Source organism: Bos indicus x Bos taurus, chromosome 29 (genome assembly GCF_003369695.1).
Source record: "Bos indicus x Bos taurus breed Angus x Brahman F1 hybrid chromosome 29, Bos_hybrid_MaternalHap_v2.0, whole genome shotgun sequence".
In the NCBI taxonomy this organism is placed as follows: Eukaryota; Metazoa; Chordata; class Mammalia; order Artiodactyla; family Bovidae; genus Bos; species Bos indicus x Bos taurus.
In genome coordinates, this window is record NC_040104.1 from 43,754,169 (window position 1) to 43,768,465 (window position 14,297).

A 14,297-nucleotide genomic window follows, 5' to 3' on the forward strand; every position below is an offset into this window, starting at 1 on the left:
AGATATACTTCCTGTAAAACACTTATTTGATACCATCTATGTGTCAGACAATTTGCTAAAAGCTTTACCAGCCTTATTTTATCAAACCATTACATCAATGCTGTGACAAAATATATCACTAGCCTCATTTTATAGATGAGTAAACAGGGGCTGAAAAAGAGAAATTGAAACTTAAGGTTATTAAACAAGTTGGCCACCTCATGCGAAGAGTTGACTCATTGGAAAAGACTCTGATGCTGGGAGGGATTGGGGGCAGGAGGAGAAGGGGAAGACAGAGGATGAGATGGCTAGATGGCATCACTGACTCAATGGACGTGAGTCTCAGTGAACTCCGGGAGTTGGTGATGGACAGGAAGGCCTGGCGTGCTGCGATTCATGGGGTCGAAAAGACTCGGACACGACTGAGCGACTGATCTGATCTGATCTGATAGGTTAGATCAGAGATTCAAATTAAATTATACATCTACATGGTTGCAAGACCCAAACTCTTTCAATTATATTATATTATAAAGTAAATTCTAGTGTTAAAAGGATATTTCAATTCTAGCAAAAATGGCAGTTCCCTACTAATCTAATATGTTTTTTTTTGGGGGGGATGGGGAGCATGCTGCACAGTTTGGGACCTTTTAGTTCCCCAACCAGGGATTGAACCTAGGCCCTTGGCAGTGAAAGTACCAAGTCTTAACAATTAGATCAGCAGAGGATTCCTCCTACTAATACTTCTTAAGTTAAAAATTAATCTGTTCTTTAGCCATAATTTATGAATTAATCAAGTAAGGTTGCATGCATGTGTGCTAAGTCGATCCAGTTGTGTCTGACTCTTTATGACCCCTTGGACTGTAGCCCGCCAGGCTCCTCTATCCATGGGATTCTCCAGGCAAGAATACTGGAGTGGCTTGCCATTCCCTCCTTCAGAGGATCTTCCCAACCCAGGGATTGAACCTGCATCTCTTTTTTTTTTTTTTTTAACGTTATTTTATTTTTAAACTTTACATGAACCTGCATCTCTTACGTCTCCTGCATTGGCAGGCAGGTTCTTTACCACTAGCGCCGCCTGGAAAGCCCCACATAAGGTTAGGCCATGATCACAAACAACCCCTGGAGAGCAGTGACTTAATGCAGATTCCTTTTCACTTACAATCCACACTCATCTTGAGTTGTGCTGGGAGCTCTTTTCCATGTTTTTTTTACACAGGGGCACAAGGTGGCAGAGCCACGACCATCTGGAATGTCACTGCTCCCTGTGGCAGGAAGGGGCAGTAAGGCAGAAAGGAGACATCTCTTCTGGTTCCATTCCATGGGCCCAAGCAAGTGGCATGGCCATGCTTAACACTCGGTGGGTAGCAAAGTCTATTCTTCTTTGTGTTCAGAAGGCAGAGAGCTGGAAACACGTGTAAACAGCACAAAGCATCACAGATGGACTGGAAACTACCAGCCTTGGAGAAAGAAGATTTGAGTTCAAATTGTGGCCTCTTGATTTACTAACACTATGACTTTAACCAAGTGAGTAGATTTCAGTTCTTCATTTCCTAAACAGGTAGAATAATACTTACGCCCTATGGTGGTACATATGTAAATATGTACATTCAAACAATTTCATGCCTGAACCATAATAAATAATGCTTTCACTAAAACAACTGAGCTATCGGGGCTTCCCTTGTGGCTAAGCTGGTAAAGAATCTACCTGCAATGCAGGAGACCCAGGTTCGATCCCTGGGTTGGGAAGAACCCCTGGAGAAGGGAAAGGCTACCCACTCCAGTATTCTGGCCTGGACAATTCCACCCATGGGGTCGCAAAGAGTCGGACACGACTGAGCAACTTTCACTCACTCACTCACTAAAACTGAATTAGAAACGATCACTTTTCTGCCTACAGTTACATATCCACATACCAATGATGTTTCTGATTCACAGAGTTGTTACTTTATTTGCACATTTAAATTCAGAGATGGTGTCTAATGAAACCTGGGAAATCGTTGCATAGGGCAAATTGAAGCCAGTTAACTTGCTAGTGTAAGAAGCTATCCTCGGCTGGGTTCCTCAGTACACAGAGTCTGGGGTAAAGACTTAATCTGTAGGAATGGCACCCGAAAAGGGGTGAGAGAAGTTGGACTGGGTAAGAAGAAGGCTGACTGTGAGGCAGGAATTATGGAGTGTCTGCCCAGCAGCTGGGGAGTTGAGATGGTCCTTCAAGGGCATTCTGGATCGTGGCAAGGGAGCCAGGCCTGACTTTGGCCCAGGTGGTGCTCTTATAGGGAAGTTTCTGGAGAGGTACTTAAATAAAAGCCCTCACCAGGGGATGCTCACGGCAGCTGGGGAAACTAGAGAGCTCAGGGCTTCAGAGCTGAATCTAGGGCCCTGAGTAACATGACAGGGGAGCAACCTTTAAACTTTAGCCTGGAAATGGAACAGGCTATAAAACTGAAGACCCCCGCCTATGGCTTATTATTTCTCATTAAACTGTGCTTTCACTTGAAGAGTGAGTTAGGTGAGGTTTTTTTATGTTTAATATTCTAATATATAAACAATGAACTTTATAGAAAAATATGTCATTGGCATAGAACCTGAATCACTTTTCTCTTGCCTCTCTGTTGTCCCCATCCAGGAATAATTGGCCTCCCAGGGACCATCCCACCTAACATCAGAATATTAGGTCTAATGTCAGAAAGGAGCTTATTCTCATGACAATCACTTCAGAAACAGTTCCTAGAAGGCAAACATTCTTATTTGGTCTATTTCTACTTAGGCTGAAATATTTTCCAAATTTGTACTTCCTAGACTGAATATCAGATTTCCCCCAAAACTTCTTAGAGATGTTTCTATGAAGCATAGACATAAGATAAATATGATGGACATGGCTGGATGACTTGAAAAGTTGACAGGTTGGGGAGTAGACTTAATAATTCTTTTTCAAATAAAACAGATGTATACCAAGGGTTACAAAACTGCACATCTTAAAGAGTAAATAATATTCTTTAAATAAGATGGAAAGGAGTGTTTAAATCTATACTAGAGCATTCAAACCACATAGATATATAAGTTCATTCTGCCATGCCTTTAAGGGGGCATCACTGGAAAAGCCTGAGAAGCCGACTCTAAACCTTTACTCTTTTCCCATTATTGGCTGATCATGTTTTCAAATTTCACAGTATTTATCCTGAAGAGACATGCCGCCAGCAATAGAACAAATAAAGGAGGCTTATTATTTCTGTAGAGCAGTAAACGTGAATGACAACATACCGTATCCTTCAAAGGGGCTTTGTGTCAGCAAACTCAGCGACACTCCAAAGAGATAGGAAGAACTCTCCATCTCAAAGCGTCTTCCAAAATAGGATCACTGTGGAATGTAAGTGAGAATAAGATATGAAATAGTGTTTGTCAAGCATTTCCCACAAGCTAAAAATCTTTTCACAGAAGTTATCCCCTGTCATCTAAGTTTCAAGAAATGTTTCTTACCCTGATCTGATGAATGAAGAAACTGAGGCTTAGAGAAGTTAAGAAAATGGGAAAGAGTTTAAACTCAACTTTGCTTGTCTTCAAAGCAACTTTGCTTGTCTTCAGCTCATGAATCCCTGTAAGCAAGCTGTTGGCAAAATGTTAAATTCTTTTGACTAACACGGGAGAGGTAGGGAAACTTGTCTGGGCTCTGGGATTAGACAGATGTTTAGGTCTTGGTTCTACTGTGTACTAAGTCTATGACATTTGGAAAGGACTTAATATTTTTGAACATCAGATTTTTTATCTAGAAAATGGAAAATAGCAGTGTTGAGTTGTTAGGATTGGAGTGATATATAAGTGCACAGCAGAAATCAAATAAGTAATAGTAATTTTGTTATATATTATATTTGAGATACATAAAACAATCTTCCAGGAGATTCCACATGTAGTTTTATATAATTCCTTGAATGATGAATTCAGTGAGTGTGTCTAAATGAATGTGCTACTCCTCCTTACCACTCTACTTAGAAAGAAACCTGCTGGAGCCGTGGCAGTCACTCGGGGACCCTGGGCAGGGGAGGGAGACATTCCAACTGAGAGACCCCACGTCCGTGTAATTCAGCCTGGCCTGAAATGCCTATGCTTCTCTCAAGCAGTTGGTGAGAAACAGTTCATCAGGTATCCTCCTTCATTTTTCCTAAAGAAGACTTGGTAATAATAGTCCCAGTATAATGTTACTGTTTCTTTCTCTTTTTTTTTCAAATCTTCCTTTTTCACCTGACCCATTTTTGCGTGGGATATTTTCTCCACCAATTGAGTCAGTTTTAATTAAAGCTGATATTTCTGGGGTGCCTTCCACATGCTCCCTGATGAGTGTGATATAAATGGACACAATAAACAGACCATCTAATATTGATAGAGTCTACAGCTGCATCTGCTAATTAGGGCCAGTAAAGGGTTTGGGGGCAAGAGTTCCCATGTGACATTGTTTAATTAAAGCCTTTGTATGCCCTACTCAGAAGGGTGAAAAATATTCCACTTAAAATGTACTGAAAACAAACACAGCCTTTAGAATGCTGAACATTCCATAACAGTCTCTCCTGGGCTCCAAGAAGGAAACTTTTAAGTCAAAGTAATATTTTCTCTTGATAATGCATATCATGCTGCTGTTTTAATTAAACTAGATAATTTATTCCATTTCCCAATGCGCATGTTTACATAGAAGTAGGTCCAGCCAATAAGCTCTAAGAGGGGAATGGGTTCAGAGACAAGCCAGGAAGGATTGGGGCAGGGGTCAGTGGGCCTAGGGGCACGCTGAACGTCTTGTATATCACCCTGTGGATGATAAGCCGACCTTGATCAACAATATACATGTTTGCTCTCCATAACAGGCTGAGCTGTTTACTGCAGATTTTTAGTCATCTATTGTAGGTCAAGGAATAAGGTGCATTGTGCTAGGAGGACACAGGAAGTGTGGAATTGGAGATTAGGAGAGACAGGAAATGTGGATTTCAGTCCTGACTTTGCCTTGAATGTGGAAAATTATTCTTGAAATCTTAGCTGCTTTATCTTGAGAATTGGAGGTATGGCTATTTGGGGAGGACTTTAAGTTACTTGATTCTAAGACTTCCTTGTTTCAATTTCTCAATCTTTAAGTAATCAAAGTACAAAAACTTATATTAACAATAAATTGGTAAATTGTGCTGTCACAATATATTCTAAGGTTTTTATCAAGCTGCTTTCAATTCACTATGAAGAATTTAGATTATCAATGAGATGTAGATATAGGGAATGAATAAATAGAAAGTGTTGCCTATCAGAACCCTATACTAGGGGAAAGATGTTTTCTGCAGCATAGATAGAAATCTCCCATCTATACAGCTGTCCCTACCTCATGATTCCATTCTATATTTGGCTAAAAACAATAAATACCACAGTGTCTTGATGCTAAGACCTTATTCCTTCTCCACATTTTAATGTTTCTGAAATCAAGACATTTCTCAAAATCAAATCCAAAAGGGCTAAGCCTAAATTGTAACCTAGCTGTCATTATCTACAGGCCTTCCTAGGTGGCGCTAGTGGTAAAGAATCCACCTGCCAGGGCAGGAGAGAAGAGACCCAGGTTTGATCCCTGGGTCGGGAAAATCTCCAGGAGCAGGAAATGCCAACTCACTCCAGTATTCTTGCCTGGAAAATCCCACAGAGGAGCCTAGCGGGTCATAGTCCAGGGAGTGGCAGAGAGTCAGACACGAATGAGTGACTGAGCACTCTATTCTTAGGAGCACAAATAAGCTCTGTTGTGTGTGACAGGAGAAAACTTTTCATCTGATACTCATTTAAGTTTAGTTACTTGCACGATACCATGGACTACATTTCAACTTTTAAATTTGGAACCCAATTGTGTGTGTGTAGTCAGTCATGTCCATCTCTTTGCAGCCCCATGAACTGGAGCCCACCAGACGCCTCTGTCCATAGAATCTTCCAGGCAAGAAGGCTAGAATGGGTTGCCATTTCCTCCCCCGGGGATCTTCCTGACCCAAGAATTGAACCCACGTCTCTTGCGTCCCCTGCACTGGCAGGAGGATCGTTTATCACTGGTGCCACCTGGGAAGCTCTGCTAGTTAGATAAGGAGAACAAACAAATCTCCTCTGCAGAAGAATTCTAAATAATTTATCTACATACTTCACCCTCAAAAAAGTGAAACGTAATTCCCAACTCTTACATGTGGGTCGTGTGTATCTACTTCTCTCTGAAGAGTGAAGTATGAGAAGTGGTGAAAAGAAGACCTTTACTGTGGAGAGACCTGACAACCGCACCCTCGGCCAGGTGGCCACAGTTAACAGCGGTCAGTCATGTTGACTGTGGATCCTCCATATAATATCATGAAAATGGCATTTACCCTTGGAATCTTCCTCCACAAAACCCATAAGCCCAGTTTAGCCAGGAAAATATATCAAATAAATCCCAGCTGAGGGACAGTCTATGAAATACCTACCTATATTCATCAAAATGGTCAAGGTCATCAAAACTAGGGGAGGCTGAGAAACTGTGAGAGCCAGTGAGGGCCGAAGGAGACGTGATCGCTTCATGTAACGTGATATCCTAGAAAGGACCCTGGAGTAGGAAAAGACAGTGGGTAAAAATGAAGGGACTTTGACTAAGGAATTAAAGTACAAACTTTAGTTAATAGTAATGATCAATATTGATAAATGTACCATACCAACATAAGATGATAATAACAGGGGAAACTGGCTGTGGGGGTAAATGAGAAGTCTCTGTATTATCTTCATGATTTTTCTATAAATCTCTAACTATTCTAAAGGGAAAAAGGTTCGTTTTAAAAGCAAATGCATCAAGGGGATTATTGCATTTTTGAAGTCTTTTGTTATCCCAAGAGATATTTCCTAAAATGTATTTCTACTTATTATATGTACACTTACTGTTGATATGTTAGAGTCATGTTTTTTAAAGTATTTATTTTTTTCAACTTCAGGATCATCTGTAAGAGGTGAAAAATTAGTACAATCATATATTATTGCTTCTTCCTTTCTTCCAACCCAGGTTTTAATGTTTATATTATTACACTTAAAATATTTTGGGAATTCCACTGGTTCAGACTATGCCTTTCACTGCCAAGGGCCCAGGTTTAGTCCCTGTTTGGGGAGCCAAGATCCACAAGCTGCTCGGGACAGCCAAATAAATAAATAAATTATATAATAAAGTGAAATATTTTATGTTTATAATATATAAATTCTGTCCTGTAACAATAGCCTCTACAGATGTTTAACTATACTTCTGTATTTAAATAATTCAGTGCTAGCACTTTTATCCTATTTTTTTTTCATTTCTGATATTTTTATTTTAAATACATCTGTAGATACTCTAGATCTCACTTTCAAGTTGTTTTTTTGTTTGTTTTACAATAATAACTGATAGATTTCATATTTCCTGAGATCTGGGATGCTTGAAAATATCTCTGGGTAGTTTTATATGTCAAGAAATTATAGCTAGGTATGAAATTGTTGTGTTGCACTTTTTAATCAATGCTTTTATCTATATATTTTTAATGCAAACCATATATGTGTGTGTTGCATTAAAAAATAAGCTTACATTGTTTTCTTAACTGATTCTGTTAGCCTATTTGTATCTATGTAGCTAAATAACTTCACCTTTTGCAGTATCACAGAGTTTAAGGGTAAGACTTTTTACATTCAGAATTCAAAAATCCTATTGAATCAATTTATTTGGAGTTTTATATATATATATGCAAAGAAAAGAAAGCTAGAATAAGGGAAGAGAGAAAATAAAATAGGTGATATGAGGGGAAATGGAAAACTCAAAAGAGCATGACTTTGTTTTAAGTCACCAACAGTTATTGAAGTGACTAGTATTCTGTTTAAAATATGACTGTCCATATGGAAGTCTAGAAATTAACTCTTCTCCTGACATAAAATTTGAGAACACTTTGTATGGGGCCAAGCAGAACAAAGGTTTCTAATCGGAACTGGTGGATGAATGCCGACAACACATTTACAGTTACGATGCCCGTTATCCCTGCCAACCTGGAGCACAGCCTCAGTGCCCTGGGACCCTGGCTTGTCCTAGCATTATTATGATTCTTTCTGAGACCTTATCAATTCTGTATATTCATCCCAGCACTTATCTCATCAGTAGTATGTGGCCCACCTATTAGGCATATGAATTAGTCATGGAGCACAATATTCCAGGGACTTAGAAATAAAAACTCATGTCTAGAATTGGAGGCTGCAAGTCCACTTCAAGTAAATTTTCAGTATTATGGACAGAAATTTTTTAAGTAACAGCTGCTGTATGTGTAAATATAAAGAGACCAGGCCTCTATCATCCATTGAATTAAGTGGTGAAAGATGAATAGGATCTCGTGAGGTTCAGAATAGGCTGTCCCTTTAAGTGCCCTTTGGTATACAGAGCTGACATTTGTCTCTTGTCCTCTCCATTACAAAGCGAATTCCTTGTTCAAAGACCATCCATCACACCAGAGACTTTAATCCTCTGAATTCTCCCTTACAGTAAGTTAGGACTTTGTCCTTTACACACACACACAAAAACATCACTTTAGACAAAGTGGGAATGTGCTATGAGGACACAGGGTAAATTAAGAGAAATTTTAGTCCTGCTTTGTCTCTAGGAGATATTGGAGCCAAGATTAGAAAACTGGATGGCCTGTCATCTCAGCTCCTGTTAACAGATATTCTCATTTTTGTTTTCACTCTCTCTCTCTCTCTAGCTTAATGTCCTGTGTTTACATCATCAAATTCATATGAAGGAATTACTTGCTGTATAGAATTTGAATAATATATGATGGAGAAGGATGATAATGAAGATGAATCTACTTATTAGTCTGAAAATCAGAATAATATCTCTCCATAGGATTGTTATGAATACTGGACAAAATTACATGTGGAGAAATCCAGAAAAGTCCCTGAGATATACTAAATTGTAAATAAAAGTCAGATAAGGATCCAAGCATCTTTGGCAGCCATGTTTTTGCAGCCAAAGATAGAGAAGCTCTATACAGTCAGCAAAAATAAGACTGGGCTCAGACTGTGGCTCAGATCATGAAATCCTTATTTCCAAATTCAGACTTAAATTTAAGAAAGTAGGGAAAATCTCTAGATGATTCAGGTATGACCTAAATCAAATCCCTTACAATTATACAGTGGAAGTGACAAACAGATTCAAGGGATTAGATCTGATAGAGTTCCTGAAGAACTATGTTCGTGACATTGTACAGGAGGCAGTGATCAAGACCACCCCCAAGAAAAAACATGCAAAAAGACAAAATGGTTGTCTGAGGAGGCATTAAAAATAGCTAAGAAAAAGAAGAGAAGCTAAAGGCAAAGGAGAAAAGAAAAGATGTACCTATTTGAATGCAGAGTTCCAAAGAATAGCAAGAACAGATAAGGAAGCCTTCCTCAGTGATCAATGCAAAGAAATAGAGGAAAACAACAGAATGGGAAAGACTAGAGATCTCTTCAAGAAAAGCAGAGATACCAAGGGAATATTTCATGCAAAGATGGGCACAATAAAGGACAGAAATGGTATGGACCTAACAGAAGCAAAAGATATTAAGAAGTGGCAAGAATACACAGAAGAACTGTACAAAAAAGAGCTTCATGACCCAGATAATCACAATGGTGTGATCACTCACCTAGAGCCAGACATCCTGGAATGAGAAGTCAAGTGGGCCTTAGGAAGCATCACTATGAACAAAGCTAGGGGAGGTGATGGAATTCCAGCTGAGCTATTTCAAATCCTTAAAAATGATACTGTTAAAGTGCTGCACTCAATATGCCAGTAAATTTGGGAAACTCAGCAGTGGCCACAGGACTGGAAAAGGTCAGTTTTCATTCCAATCCCAAAGAAGGGCAATGCCAAAAAATGTTCAAACTACCGCACAATTGCACTTATCTCACAAGCTAGCAAAGTAATGCTCAAAATTCTTTAAGACATGCTTCAACAGTATGTGAATTGTGAATTTCCAGATGTTCAAGCTGGATTTAGAAAAGACAGGGGAACCAGGGATCGAATTGCCAACATCTGCTGGATCATTGAAAAAGCAAGAGAGTTCCAGAAAAACATCTATTTCTGCTTTATTGACTATGCCAAAGCTTTTGACTCTGTGGACCACAACAAACTCTGGAAAATTCTGAAAGAGATGGGAATACCAAACCACCTGACCTGCCTCTTGAGTAATCTGTATGCAGGTCAGGAAGCAAGAGTTAGAACTGGACATGGAACAACAGACTGGTTCCAAACTAGTACAGCCACTATGGAGAACAGTGTGGAGATTCCTTAAAAAACTGGAAATAGAACTGCCTTATGATCCAGCAATCCCACTGCTAGGCATACACACTGAGGAAACCAGAAGGGAAAGAGACACGTGTACCCCAATGTTCATCACAGCACTGTTTATAATAGCCAGGACATGGAAGCAACCTAGATGTCCATCAGCAGAGGAATGGATAAGAAAGCTGTGGTACATATACACAATGGAGTATTACTCAGCCATTAAAAAGAATACATTTGAATCAGTTCTAATGAGGTGGATGAAACTGGAGCCTATTATACAGAGTGAAGTAAGCCAGAAGGAAAAACACCAATACAGTATACTAACGCATATATATGGAATTTAGAAAGATGGTAACGATAACCCTGTATACGAGACAGCAAAAGAGACTCTGATGTATAGAACAGTCTTATGGACTCTGTGGGAGAGGGAAAGGGTGGGAAGATTTGGGAGAATGGCATTGAAACATGTGAAACGTCATGTATGAAATGAGATGCCAGTCCAGGTTCAATGCACGATGCTGGATGCTTGGGGCTGGTGCACTGGGACGACCCAGAGGGATGGTGTGGGGAGGGAGGAGGGAGGAGGGTTCAGGATGGGGAACACATGTATACTAATTAAATAATTTTCTATTAAAGAAAGAAAAAAGAAAAGAAAAAAAAAAAAAGACTGTGGGCTCTGGTCCAACCGCTGATTATGTAGACTATGGGCATTTTATTTAATCCTGCTACATTTCACCATCCTCATCTGTAAAGTGCAGATAATCAGACTGGCCTCATAAGACTGTTACAGGATTAAATGAGATATCCATGTCTGGTACCTAAAAAGGATTTCTTGAATGGAAAAAAAAAAAAAGAAAACTAAGATCTTGGCATCCAGTCCCATCACTTCATGGCAAATATATGGGGAAACAATGGAAAAAATGACAGACTTTATTTTCTTGGGCTCCAAAATCACTGCAAATGGTGATTGCATGAAATTAAAAGAGGCTTGCTCCTTGGAAAAAATACTATGACCATCCTAGACAGCATACTAAAAAGCAGAGATGTTACTTTGCTGACAAAGGTCCGTCTAGTCAAAGCTATGGTTTTTCCAGTGCTCCTGGATGGATATGAGAGTTGGACTGTAAAGAAAACTGAGTGCCAAAGAATTGATGCTTTTGAACTGTGGTGTTGGAGAAGACTCTTGAGAGTCCCTTGGACTGCAAGGAGATCCAACCAGTCCATCCTAAAGGAAATCAGTCCTGAATATTCATTGGAAGCTGAAACTCCAATACTTTGGCCACCTGATGTGAAGAACTGACTCACTGGAAAAGACTCTGATGCTGGGAAAGATTGAAGGCAGGAGGAGAAAGGGATGACAGAGGATGAGATGGTTGGATGGCATCACAGACTCGATGGACATGACTTGAGTAAGCTCCGGGAGTCAGTGATGCACAGGGAAGCCTGGTGTGCTGCAGTCCATGGGGTCGCAAAGAGTCAGACACGACTGAGCAACTGAACTGAACTGAAGGATCCAGCCACCAACTATCCTGTATCCTGGGTCAATGTTAAAGTCAGATACCATTCATTAAACCTTTATTGTGTGCCAGGCACTTTTTGAACAGATTTAGGTCACTTAGCTTCTTTAATACTCTTGACATATGTATGAGATGGATGCTATCTTTATACTCATTTTCCAGATGAGGAAACTGAAATACAGACAAGTGAGTAAGCATGTAGAATCTAGAATTGAAGCTGGACAGTCTGACTTGAGGGTTTGTGGTTTTAACCTCGGTTACAGTGACTCTTGCTTGAATTTTAACCCAAAGAGAGTGGTAATCTTGTGAAGGTTTTAACCAATGCAGGTTTGGAAACAATTTGAGACATATTTGGTTTTTATAACAATCATTCAGATGATAAAATAGAAAAATAGTTCATGACACAAAGGTTAGCTTAGTATTGCTAGTAAAGAATAAACTTACTATGCAAAAAAAAAAAAATGAAAAAGATGTGGCTCAAAATAACCCAGATGAATATATAACAGACCTGAAATCATTTGATGATTTTAGAGTTTAGACCAAGGTCAACCTACATGCTGATTTTTCAAAAAGTCTAGTTCTCTCTCTTTTTTCTCTTGTGAGGCAAAATCTAGCTTAATGGCAGGACTAAAAACTTTTGAGTTACAGATGGCATGCCAAGCCTTGGGATAAAACAGCTTCAGATTCGTGAAGAGATCATTCAGGTATCCAGCACTTCCAGGATCAGATTTCGAGAGAGCACTAGCAGGAAGCATCAGGACTGATTTAAATGTCTCCAAACCACAGGTGTGTAAAGGAAATATCCACATGCTGCAAACTCTACACCTGAACAATTGTAACTGGAGGAATGCCTCATCAACTCAAAATGTTTCATCCTCCTCTCAGGCACAGCCCCAGTTTCCATTTGTAAGTTGATGATAAAAACTTCAAATTTCTCTTGGCAATTGGCCTTTACGTCTCAATTTCTCTTCTCTCTCTCTGTCACATACACGTGTGCACCCCCACATATACATTAATGTATGTATACATTGTTGTTTAGTTGCTAAGTCATGTCCAACTCTTTGCGACCCCATGGACTGTAGCCCACCTGGCTACTCTGTCCATGGCATTTCCTAGGCAAGAATACTGGAGTGGGTTGCCATTTCCTTCTCCAGGGCATCTTCCTGACCCGGGGATCAGATGTGCAGTTCCTGCATTGGCAGGTGGAGTCTTTACCACTGAGCCCCCTGGGAACATGTACAATCTAAATACACACACATGCATAGTTTAGTGATTAATTTTCTTTTGATACCCCATGCTAGTCTGCTCAGAATCTACCTCAATAAGTGGTAGATTCAGAACAATAAGAAATCATAGCCTTTTTGTTTCTAATAATGTTTCATAATATTTAGGCTGCTTTTATAGGACATGAAGGCATTGTTGTTCTGGCCACAAGAAAAAGAAGTCCATCTTCTCCCTCCTTGGCAATAAGCCTATATTTTAGAGGGGGCTGTGATCAGATCACTTCCCTTGACTACTTCCAGATGTTATTATGTAGAATATTAACATAATCTCTAGATGAACTCCAAATATATCCCAAACCTTCACACTTCAGAATGTCTGTGTAGTTATCAGAGCTTAACATGAGGTTACATGGCAATTATTCCCCACAGAGTCACTACCAAGACCCAGAAATAAAGCATGACTAAGGCACTTTAGTGAGGCAAGGTGGAAAGGTTTATTAGCTATGACAAAAGAAATATAGAGATATTAGTGTATTTTCTCTTTGTTAGATTTTTGTAGTCATATTTGGAACAAGTCATCCCAGAGTATCTTTGATTATCATGGAGACCTGCCTTGTAGAAGGTCTTCTCCTTCTTTGCTCTTATTTACTGATGTCAAGTGAGTAGCTCAGCTGGTAAAGAATCCACCTGAAATTCAGGGGAGACTCCTGTGTCGGGAAGATCCCCTGGAGAAGGGATAGGTTACCCACTCCAGTATTTTTGGGCTGCCCTGGTGGGTCGACTGGTAAAGAATCCGCCTGCAATGTGGGAGACCTGGGTCCAGTGCCTGGGTTGGGAAGATCCCCTGGAGAAGGGAAAGGCTACCCACTCCAGTATTCTGCCCTGGAGAATTCCATGGACTGTATAGTCCATGGGGTCACAATGAGTTGGACACGACTGAGTGAGTTTCATTTCCAGCAAAACAAAAGAATTCTGTTTTCCCTTCATATTCAAGGACATGATAGAGTTTATTTCACTTTTTTCTGTCCAAAACCATATTTGGATTTAAGCACAGATGAACTTAAACAATAATTTGAAGATTTATAATTAGCAGGTAGGACTATTCATATTATAAAACTAGCAAATATTTTTTGAACATCAACTTTGCACCAACAATTGTGTTAAATATAGAAAATGTATCATCTGAGTCCAACGTTTTCTTAGAATGTAGAAGGTTGGGGAGAATGTGTGTGAAGCAAGGTGGGGAGGTTTATTATCCACAACAAAGGAACTTGTGAGCTCTCGGTA